The 10,421-nt window shown below is 47.0% G+C and overlaps 1 long non-coding RNA gene across 1 annotated transcript; it reads right to left on the reverse strand.

Annotated features, from left to right (window-relative positions):
* Positions 1 to 271: 271 nt before the first annotated feature.
* On the reverse strand, positions 272 to 9,273 carry LOC134355265 (uncharacterized). Its single transcript, XR_010020004.1, has 3 exons — positions 9,147 to 9,273; positions 4,112 to 4,215; positions 272 to 741 (listed from the first exon to the last, which is right to left on the reverse strand). It is a non-coding gene; the product is annotated as an uncharacterized LOC134355265 (long non-coding RNA).
* Between the last annotated feature and the right edge of the window lie 1,148 nt (positions 9,274 to 10,421).

Raw genomic sequence — 10,421 nt, forward strand, 5'->3', positions numbered from 1 at the left:
GTCCCTACAAAGAACTGTGAGAATGGCCAAGAGGATCATAAAGGTCTCCGTCCGTCCATCGAGGATATTTATCAGGAGTGCTGCATATGCAATACCATTAGTATTACCAAGGATTCATCCGTCCATCCAGCATTCTCTTTGACTTTCTACGATGGGGCAGGTGACTCTGGAGCATAAAGACAAGAATGGTCAGGATGGGAAACAATTTCTTCCCTCAGGTCATTAGGCGTCTGAACTCTGCCACATCACATTGAAAGTGTCACCAGATAATTCGTATTGTACCCTGCAATACTTAATTTATGCGCTTTACTTTCTTTATCTATGTGTAATTCATTTGTAGATTTGATTCTTACTTTCCTAAGTTATTGTGTGTTATACAGTACGTGTGTAATGTGTACCACTGTGCTTTACACCCTGGTCCAAAGAAACGTTGTTTCGTTTGGCGGTGTACATGTATATAGTTAAATGACAATAAACTTGACTTGAATTGACAACAAGCAACAAAACAACAACAACAAAACAAGCCCCGTTCCTCCCTCCTACCCAGGGACGTACACGGTCCTCCAACTCCAGGACAGCCGGGCCGCCTTCAGTCTCCAGCCTCCAGCAAACTCAGACTTGCAGAAATTGTGCCTTCGTCTTCAGCCATTAGTCCTGTTTTGTTGGTAATGTCATCTTTTGGATAATATTGTCACAGCCAAGGGCACCTCTACTTCCGCAGGGGATAAAGAAGTTCAACTCCTGAAATTAATCAAAAGAAAAACAAGGGAAAGCCAGGAATAATGTGGGTCTAGCTTTGTTTTTTTTTTATTTTAGTGAGACATGCACATATGGCATGGTAGCGTCATGACGTATGCCATTTACATAGTTTTAGAAACCATAGAACCATAGAACCATAGAAAATACAGCACAGAAACAGGCCTTTTGGCCCTTCTTGGCTGTGCCGAACCATTTTCTGCCTAGTCCCACTGACCTGCACACGAACCATATCCCTCCATACACCTCCCATCCATGTATCTGTCCAATTTATTCTTAAATGTTATAAAAAAGACCCGCATTTACCACCGAAGCCACCCCCCCCCCAGTGTTCCCTTTAAACTTTTCCCCCCTCACTCTTAACCCATGTCCTCTGGTTTTTTTCTCCCTTTGCCTCAGTGGAAGAAGCCTGCTTGCATTCACTCTATCTATACCCATCATAATTTTATATACCTCTATCAAATCTCCCCTCATTCTTCTATGCTCCAGGGAATAAAGTCCAAACCTATTCAACCTTTCTCAGTAACTCAGTTTCTCAAGTCCCAGCAACATCCTTGTAAACCTTCTCTGCACTCTTTCAACCTTATTAATATCCTTCCTGTAATTTGGTGACCAGAACTGAATACAATACTCCAGATTCGGCCTCACCAGTGCCTTATACAACCTCATCATAACATTCCAGCTCTTATACCCAATACTTTGATTAATAAAGACCAATGTACCAAAAGCTCTCTTTACGACCCTATCTACCTGTGACGCCACTTTTAGGGAATTTTGTACCTGTATTCCCAGATCCCTCTGTTCCACTGCACTCCTGAGTTCCTTACCATTAACCCTGTATGTTCTACCTTGGTTTGTCCTTCCAAAGTGCAATACCTCACACTTGTCAGTATTAAACTCCATCTGCCATTTTTCAGCCCATTTTTCCAGCTGGCCCAAGACCCTCTGCAGGCTCTGAAAACCTTCCTCATTGTCTACTACACCTCCAATCTTTGTATCATCAGCAAACTTGCTGATCCAATTTACCACATTATCATCCAGATCATTGATATAGATGACAAATAACAATGGACCCAGCACTGATCCCTGTGGCACACCACTAGTCACAGGCCTCCACTCAGAGAAGCAATTCTCTACCACCACTCTCTGTCTTCTTCCATCGAGCCAATGTCTAATCCAATTTACCACCTCTCCATGTATACCTAGCGACTGAATTTTCCTAACTAACCTCCCATGCGGGACCTTGTCAAAGGTTTTACTGAAGTCCATGTATACAATATCCACTGCTTTCCCTTCATCCACTTTCCTGGTAACCTCCTCGAAAAACTCCAATAGATTGGCCAAACATGACCTACCATGCACAAAGCCATGTTGACTCTCCCTAATAAGTCCCTGTTTATCCAAATGCTTGTAGATTCTGTCCCTTAGTGCTCCCTCCAATAATTTACCTACTACTGACATTAAACTTACCGGCCTATAATTTCCCGGATTACTTTTCGATCCTTTTTTAAACAATGGAACAACATGAGCCACTCTCCAATCCTCCAGCACCTCACCTGTAGACAGCGACATTTTAAATATTTCTGCCAGGGCCCCTGCAATTTCAACACTAGTCTCCTTCAAGGTCCGAGGGAACACCCTGTCAGGTCCCGGGGATTTATCCACTCTAATTTTCCTCAAGATAGCAAGCACCTCCTCCTTTTCAATCTGTACAGTTCCCATGATCTCACTGCTTGTTTCCCCTAATTCCATAGACTTCATGCCAATTTCCTTAGTACTTTTACATATAATCCACAATGAATTATTTAACCAAACAACAGGTGCTTGATCAAACAATATATTTACAATATTACTTAGGATATTACTGAAATATTAAATACACAACAGGCATCTTCTCAGTTTTTATCAATGCACCTTAGAAAGCATTCTGTCTAGCTGCATCACAGCCTGTTATGGCCACCGCTCTGCCCATGAGCGCTCCCACATGTGGTTTAGCTACACGCGAGGAACTGTTACTACTGACAGGAGAAGAACATAGAATAGTGTAGCATATTACAGGCCCTTCGGCCCACAATGTTGTGCCGACCCTCAAACCCTGCCTCCCATATAACCCCCCCATCTTAAATTTCTCCATATACCTGTCTAGTAATCTCTTAAACTTCACTAGTGTATCTACCTCCACCACTGACTCAGGCAGTGCATTCCATGCACCAACCACTCTCTGAGTAAAAAACCTTCCTCTAACATCCCCCTTGAACTTCCCACCCCTTACCTTAAAGCCATGTCCTCTTGTATTGAGCAGTGGTGCCCTGGGGAAGAGGCGCTGGCTATCCACTCTATCTATTCCTCTTAATATCTTGTATACCTCTATCATGTCTCCTCTCATCCTCCTTCTCTCCAAAGAGTAAAGCCCTAGCTCCCTTAATCTCTGATCATAATGCATACTCTCTAAACCAGGCAGCTTCCTGGTAAATCTCCTCTGTACCCTTTCCAATGCTTCCACATCCTTCCTGTAGTGAGGAAGGGATAAGGGACAAAGGTGAGTCACTGGTGCCTTAAAACCAGTCGCGTCAGGCAGATGAGGCTCATCAGCCGTGGGTGGCAGCTCATCAAGGAGAAGGAAAATTCCGATCTCAAATTTCCACTGCATTGTGGCTATACTGACTCATGGAGAAGACTTCAGGAGTAAATCTTGAGGAAAAATCTGGAGCTGAGGTCCATAAGGCAGTTCCATGTTGAGTTCAACACTGACTGGCAACTCCTGGTGCCAAGCTGTATCAGTCTCTGCCATTCCTTTGGATTCATCAGCTGCGCGGAGAGGGGGAGCTTGCTACATGGGCAACAGCTCGCTCCCCGTATCGTACTGCCCTGGCTTGTGTATGACAAAGATAGCTAAGACACAACATCCATGGTTGACCCCGACCAACAGAGGGTATCGAGGCTCAATTTACCAGGGACGCTTCACCAGTCCAACCTGGAGAGAGTCAAGAGTCATAGAACACTACAATACAGAGACAGGCCCTTCAGACCACCAATCTGTGTTGAACTATTAACCTGCCTAATCCCATCGACCTGCATTCAGACCATACCCTTCCTATCCATGTACCTATCCAAATTTCTGTTAAAAACTGAAACCAAACTCACATCCACTGGCAGTTCATTCCACACTCTCACTGTCCTCTCAGTCAAGAAGTTCCCCATTATGTTCCCATTAAACATTTTACTTTTAACCTTTAATCCATGGCCTCTAGTTCTAGCCTTTCCCAACCCAACAACAGGATCCAAGAAGTTCTGCAGATGCTGGAAATCTTGAGTACACACAGAAAATGCTGGGAGAACTCAGCAATCAACTCACCCTGAAATGATGTTGCCTGATTTGCTGAGTTCCTCTAGCACAGGTGTTCTTGGCCTTTTCCATTCCATGAACCCCTTTGTTAATCCAGTGAAGCCTATGGACCCCTTCACAGTATAATGTATTTAAAAATAGACAATAAAATACATAGGATTACAAAATAAATCAGTTATATTGAAATATAGTTATCAAAGTATTAAAAAAACAAATTTCTGATATAGTTATATATGTGCTTCTTTGTTAATACATTAAGTAACAAGATAGAAGCTCCCACTACCGATTAAATGCTCCCAATTGCGGGCATCTCAAATAGCCTCTGACAGCCAAGTACAGCTCCTGACATTCACGTGTGGCTTAACCACTGAGCCTGACAGAGCCGTTTCTACTGACAGGAGAAGAGGCAGAAGTGGGTCACTGGCGCTTTAAATCCAGTCGCTTCAGGTAGACGGGGTTCATCACCCGTGGCTGGCAGCTCACCTTGGAGAAGGAAAGCTGCCATCTCAAAGCTCTGCTGCCTTGCGGTTATACCCACTCACTGGGAAGGCTTCCGGAGTAAACGTCAGGGGAAGGGTCCAGAGCTAGGGTCCCGAAGGCAGTCCTACGTTGAGTTCATCAGATGCGTGGAGAGGGGGAGCGTGCTACGCGGGCAACAGCTTGCTCTCCATATTGTACTCCCCTGGCTTACGTATCTAGACAGCGAGGACACAACATCCATGGTTGACATTGACCGACGGGGGTCTCTCAAATATCAAAATTTTCGGACCCCTCACTACATGTGACAATAATAATAAACCAATGTCTAATGTTTTCACAACGTTTCTCACAGGCAAGAGATTTATTTATTTAGTGGTACAGCATGGAGTAAGCCCTTCTGGCCCTTCAAGCTCTGTCAGCCCAACAGCCCCACAATCACGATTAACCCTAACCTAATCACAGCACAATTTACAATCACCAATTAACATTAACTATCGATTTGTAATGCAGGGAGAGGGAAGCACAGAATCAAATATCGCTGTGATGATTGTACGTTCTAGTGTCAATTGTTTGGCGACAATAAAGTGTAAAGTATCCTGGATTGTGGGAGGAAACCAGCAAACCCTGGGAAAACCCACGCATTCCACGGGGAGGACGTACAGAGACTCCTTACGCAACAGCGCCAGGACTGAAGTCTGAAATCCAGAACGCCACAAGATGTAATAGCGTAGCACTAGCCACCATGGCTTGCACGCGTGATTGTTGTTTATTAAATAACGTCCTTTTTTTGTCATTCAGAATGAAAGCTTACTATTCTGATTTTTCTCTGATGTAGTCTGTATTTTCGAGAGTACTACTCCCCCCACCACCCCCCAACTAGGATTTCCACTACTTAATTTTAACAACTCAAAATTAAGCCTGGGAGGGGCAAAGAAAACAAACAGCTTGTTAACTTTGCAATAAAAAGGGTCTTTGGGCAGCCCTATTTCTATTGACTGCTTCAAAGATTAATGGTCGATGTCAGAATGGCTCTAAACCCCAGCTGAGTTGTGAGAGGTTCCATGTATGGCCCAGTATGTGGGAAATAAAACTATGATGCCAAAAACAAACCGTACAAGTTATAAAACTGAACTTGGTGTCCGCCATCATTAATCCTTCCACTGCCACTGTCAAAAAGTTCAAAGTTCAAGGTAAATTCATTGTTAAAGTGCATATACAGTATGTCACCATATACAACCCCAGATTCCTTTTTTTTGCGGCCATACAAGCTCCTGGGACTTGATCTAAACATCAAGAAAACCCAAGTCCTGCATCAACCTGCTCCAGATCAAGCTCCTAAACCTAACCCTAACCCTCCAACCATCCAAGTTGACTATGTCCCTCTGGAGACCAAAGATCATTTCCCATACCTTGGCAGCTTTCTTTCTTCAAGAGCCAACCTTGACCTTGAAATAAATCACAGCTGTGTGAAAGAGAGTTTTTGGAGATCAGGATATCAAGACTAACACTGAGCTTCTGGTCTATAAAGCTATAGTCCTCCCTTCCTTGCTATATGGAGTGGAGTCATGGACAGCATACAGCAGGCACATAAAATCCCTGGAAACTTACATCGAAGATGCCTCAGAAAGATTCTGAGTTAGCTGGAAGAACAGGCGTACTAACTCCAGCATCCTGGAGGAAGTTAACATTAAAACCATAGCCACAATCGTGACTCAACACTGATTGTGATGGGTCGGCCACATTATCGATATGCCTGACTCCTGCTTCCCTAAACAATTCCTGTTCGGCCAACTCAAGGATGCAAAGCGCACTCCTGGAGGGCAGAGAAAGCGGTTCAAGGAGACGATCAAGACCCAGCTGAGGAAGTGCCACAGCAACCTGAGTGGGTGGGAGAAATTAATACAGGGAGGGAAAGCTGGAGAAGGACTGTCTATGAGAGGATTGCACAGCTCGAAGAATATCTTCACCGTCCCACTGAGACTAAGCACCTTCAACGTAAGGAGAGACTGGGAAAGGCCCAACCAGTTACATCCATCACCACCTCAATGACCTACACCTGCCAACACTGCAATAGAACTTGTGGATCACAGATCGGCCTCTTCAGTCATCTCAAACCCACGAGTGACCAGATCAACCACCAGGAGAAGAATCATACTCGACTACGAATGATCACTCATGATGATGATGATGACTGGGGGGGTGTTGTTGAACAGAGGGAGTGAGGGGTACAGGTACAGGGTGTCCTGGGGGGTGTTGTAGAACAGAGGGAGTGAGGGGTACAGGTACAGGGTGTCCTGGGGAGTGTTGTTGAACAGAGGGAGTGAGGGGTACAGGTACAGGGTGTCGTGGGGGGTGTTGTAGAACAGAGGGAGAGGAGGGTACAGGTACAGGGTGTCCTGGGGAGTGTTGTTGAACAGAGGGAGTGAGGGGTACAGGTACAGGGTGTCCCGGGTAGTGTTGTTGAACAGAGGGAGTGAGGGGTACAGGTACAGGGTGTCCCGGGGAGTGTTGTTGAACAGAGGGAGTGGGGGGTACAGGTACAGGATGTCCTGGGCAGTGTTGTAGAACAGAGGGAGTGAGGGGTACAGGTACAGGGTGTCCCGGGGAGTGTTGTTGAACAGAGGGAGTGGGGGGTACAGGTACAGGATGTCCTGGGCAGTGTTGTAGAACAGAGGGAGTGAGGGGTACAGGTACAGGGTGTCGTGGGGGGTGTTGTAGAACAGAGGGAGAGGAGGGTACAGGTACAGGGTGTCCTGGGGAGTGTTGTTGAACAGAGGGAGTGAGGGGTACAGGTACAGGGTGTCCCGGGTAGTGTTGTTGAACAGAGGGAGTGAGGGGTACAGGTACAGGGTGTCATGGGGGGTGTTGTAGAACAGAGGGAGAGGAGGGTACAGGTACAGGGTGTCCTGGGGAGTGTTGTTGAACAGAGGGAGTGAGGGGTACAGGTACAGGGTGTCCCGGGGGGTGTTGTTGAACAGAGGGAGTGAGGGGTACAGGTACAGAGTGTCCCGAGGAGTGTTGTTGAACAGAGGGAGTGAGGGGTACAGGTACAGGGTGTCCTGGGGAGTGTTGTTGAACAGAGGGAGTGGGGGGTACAGGTACAGGGTGTCGTGGGGGGTGTTGTAGAACAGAGGGAGTGAGGGGTACAGGTACAGGGTGTCCCTGGGAGTGTTGTTGAACAGAGGGAGTGGGGGTACAGGTACAGGATGTCCTGGGGAGTGTTGTTGAACAGAGGGAGTGAGGGGTACAGGTACAGGGTGTCCCGGGGGGTGTTGTTGAACAGAGGGAGTGAGGGGTACAGGTACAGAGTGTCCCGAGGAGTGTTGTTGAACAGAGGGAGTGAGGGGTACAGGTACAGGGTGTCCTGAGGAGTGTTGTTGAACAGAGGGAGTGGGGGGTACAGGTACAGGGTGTCGTGGGGGGTGTTGTAGAACAGAGGGAGTGAGGGGTACAGGTACAGGGTGTCCCTGGGAGTGTTGTTGAACAGAGGGAGTGAGGGGTACAGGTACAGGGTGTCGTGGGGGGTGTTGTAGAACAGAGGGAGTGGGGGGTACAGGTACAGGATGTCCTGGGGAGTGTTGTTGAACAGAGGGAGTGGGGGGTACAGGTACAGTGTGTCCTGGGGGGTGTTGTAGAACAGAGGGAGTGGGGGGTACAGGTACAGAGTGTCCTGGGGAGTGTTGTAGAGCAGAGGGAGTGAGGGGTACAGGTACTGGGTGTCCTGGGGAGTGTTGTTGAACAGAGGGAGTGGGGGAGTACAGGTACAGGGTGTCCTGGGGGGTGTTGTTGAACAGAGGGAGTGAGGGGTACAGGTACAGGGTGTCCCTGGGAGTGTTGTTGAACAGAGAGAGTGGGGGGTACAGGTACAGGGTGTCCTGGGGAGTGTTGTTGAACAGAGGGAGTGAGGGGTACAGGGTGTCCCGGGTAGTGTTGTTGAACAGAGGGAGTGGGGGAGTACAGGTACAGGGTGTCCCGGGGAATGTCGTTGAACAGAGGGAGTGGGGGGGTACAGGTACAGGGTGTCCCGGGGGGTTTTGTTGAACAGAGGGTGGCTATTTATACATGCCTAAGACTTTTGCACAGTACTGTACATATAGAATAAGTAGCACATTAAAGGCGAGTAAAACATGGTGAGGTTATGTTTATGCTGCATTGTCCATTCAGGAATTGATGTTGGATGGGAAGAAACTGTTTCTAAAATGATGAGTGTGTACAGTACGTCACTGATTTACTCTGCCCAAGTGGCAGTGGGCACGTCCCTCCCCACTACTAGTCATATCTACAGGAGGTACTGCCTTAAGAAGGCAACGTCCATCATCTTCCCACTACTTACTGACACCGAGTGCACCCAACCAGTCAATATTTCTCACTCATGTACACCTCTCCAACTATTCCCCCCACATTCCCACCCCCTCCCTCCAAATTTTAGCCCTCACCCACACACTAGGGACATTCAAGAACCTGCTCGTCCCTGGGACACACAAATGAAGTAGTCTATTTAGCGGAAAGTGGAGCAAAAAGGGAAATGTTCAGACCGCAATTTTTGTGGTTCTTTTCTACTTACAAGCTTCAAGTTCTCCTGGCAAGAGTGCTGAAAGTATCTTGTAAGCAGCTATCCATTTTTCGCAGGGACAAAGTCACTTCGGCATAAGAGAGAGTACTGTATCCAGGACAAGGAAAACTGGCTGTTGAGTTAACGGGTGATCCACGTTAATGATTGCAAATGTGAGTTACGGCCCAGATGTAAAAGGCATCAGGTGCATTTCAGCACTCTGAGCCTGCAATCATTATTTCTTTATTTATGCATATTTTCAGTATTATTTCGGAGACGGCTACAAGGGCAAGTGCGACTATAGGGGCTTGCTGTGCCCCTCGGAGGCATTACTTCAGTCATCAGTCACAGACTCTCACCAGCATTTGAACCATACAACTTTGGCAATAAATTCAGCATGGTAAAAAGTTACTAACAGCCTCCAACACCACCGTGTTCCGACACAACGTTTTTTATTACAAGTAATTTTTACTGAGCTTTTCAGACAGGGCGAGTTGCAGTAAAATTTACTGAACCTGCCTGCAGCTTTGATGTGCCGATTGTTAAATCTGCTTCATTTCTTGCTCACAGTGTATCTGTTACCCCATGGCTGGCGCTTTACTGCTTATGGAGACTTGCCTCATTCTGTAGCGTGCATTAAATGAGAACACTGTCGTAACTGTATGCAGACAGTCACTGCTTCCCAGAAATGCATGTTTCACCAGTGAAGACTTAAATGATATATAAAGAGAAACTATTTCCAGTGTAGGTAACTTGCAAATCACCTCTTCTCTTCTTTTCCTTCATAGTCATAGAGCACTACAGTGCAGGAACGGGCTCTTCGGCCTTTCCATGCCAGCCTGCTCCCCTGTCTAAAGACCTAATGAAGAGTCTCGACTCAAACATCACTCTTTATTCATCTCCATCGATGTCTTGGGTAGTGGGTAGTTGCTCCATATGTCACTATTACAGGGCGTGACGACCCTGCCTTACTCAAGCCCCAGGCTCAGCTGGCTCCGGCTGACAGTACCTGGCATGGGCCCCTATCCAGGGTTGCGGATCCCACTGCCTTGTGGGTATCTTCGGGAGAAGAGAAGGCTAAGGAGTAAACCCTACACAAATCCGGAGTGGAGCCCCTAAGGCGGTTGGATGACGTATCACGTCACCTCCCGGCAGCTCCTGCAGCCAAGCTGATGCCAAATGTACTGCTTCACATTCCTTTGGACCACATCTGCAAGGCCGAGAGGGGGATCTCGATGTCTGGGCAGCCCAGGATCTCCATATTCATCACCCAGGTCTGCACCCTGA

This window comes from Mobula hypostoma, chromosome 12 (assembly GCF_963921235.1).
Source record: "Mobula hypostoma chromosome 12, sMobHyp1.1, whole genome shotgun sequence".
NCBI classification, from domain to species: Eukaryota; Metazoa; Chordata; class Chondrichthyes; order Myliobatiformes; family Myliobatidae; genus Mobula; species Mobula hypostoma.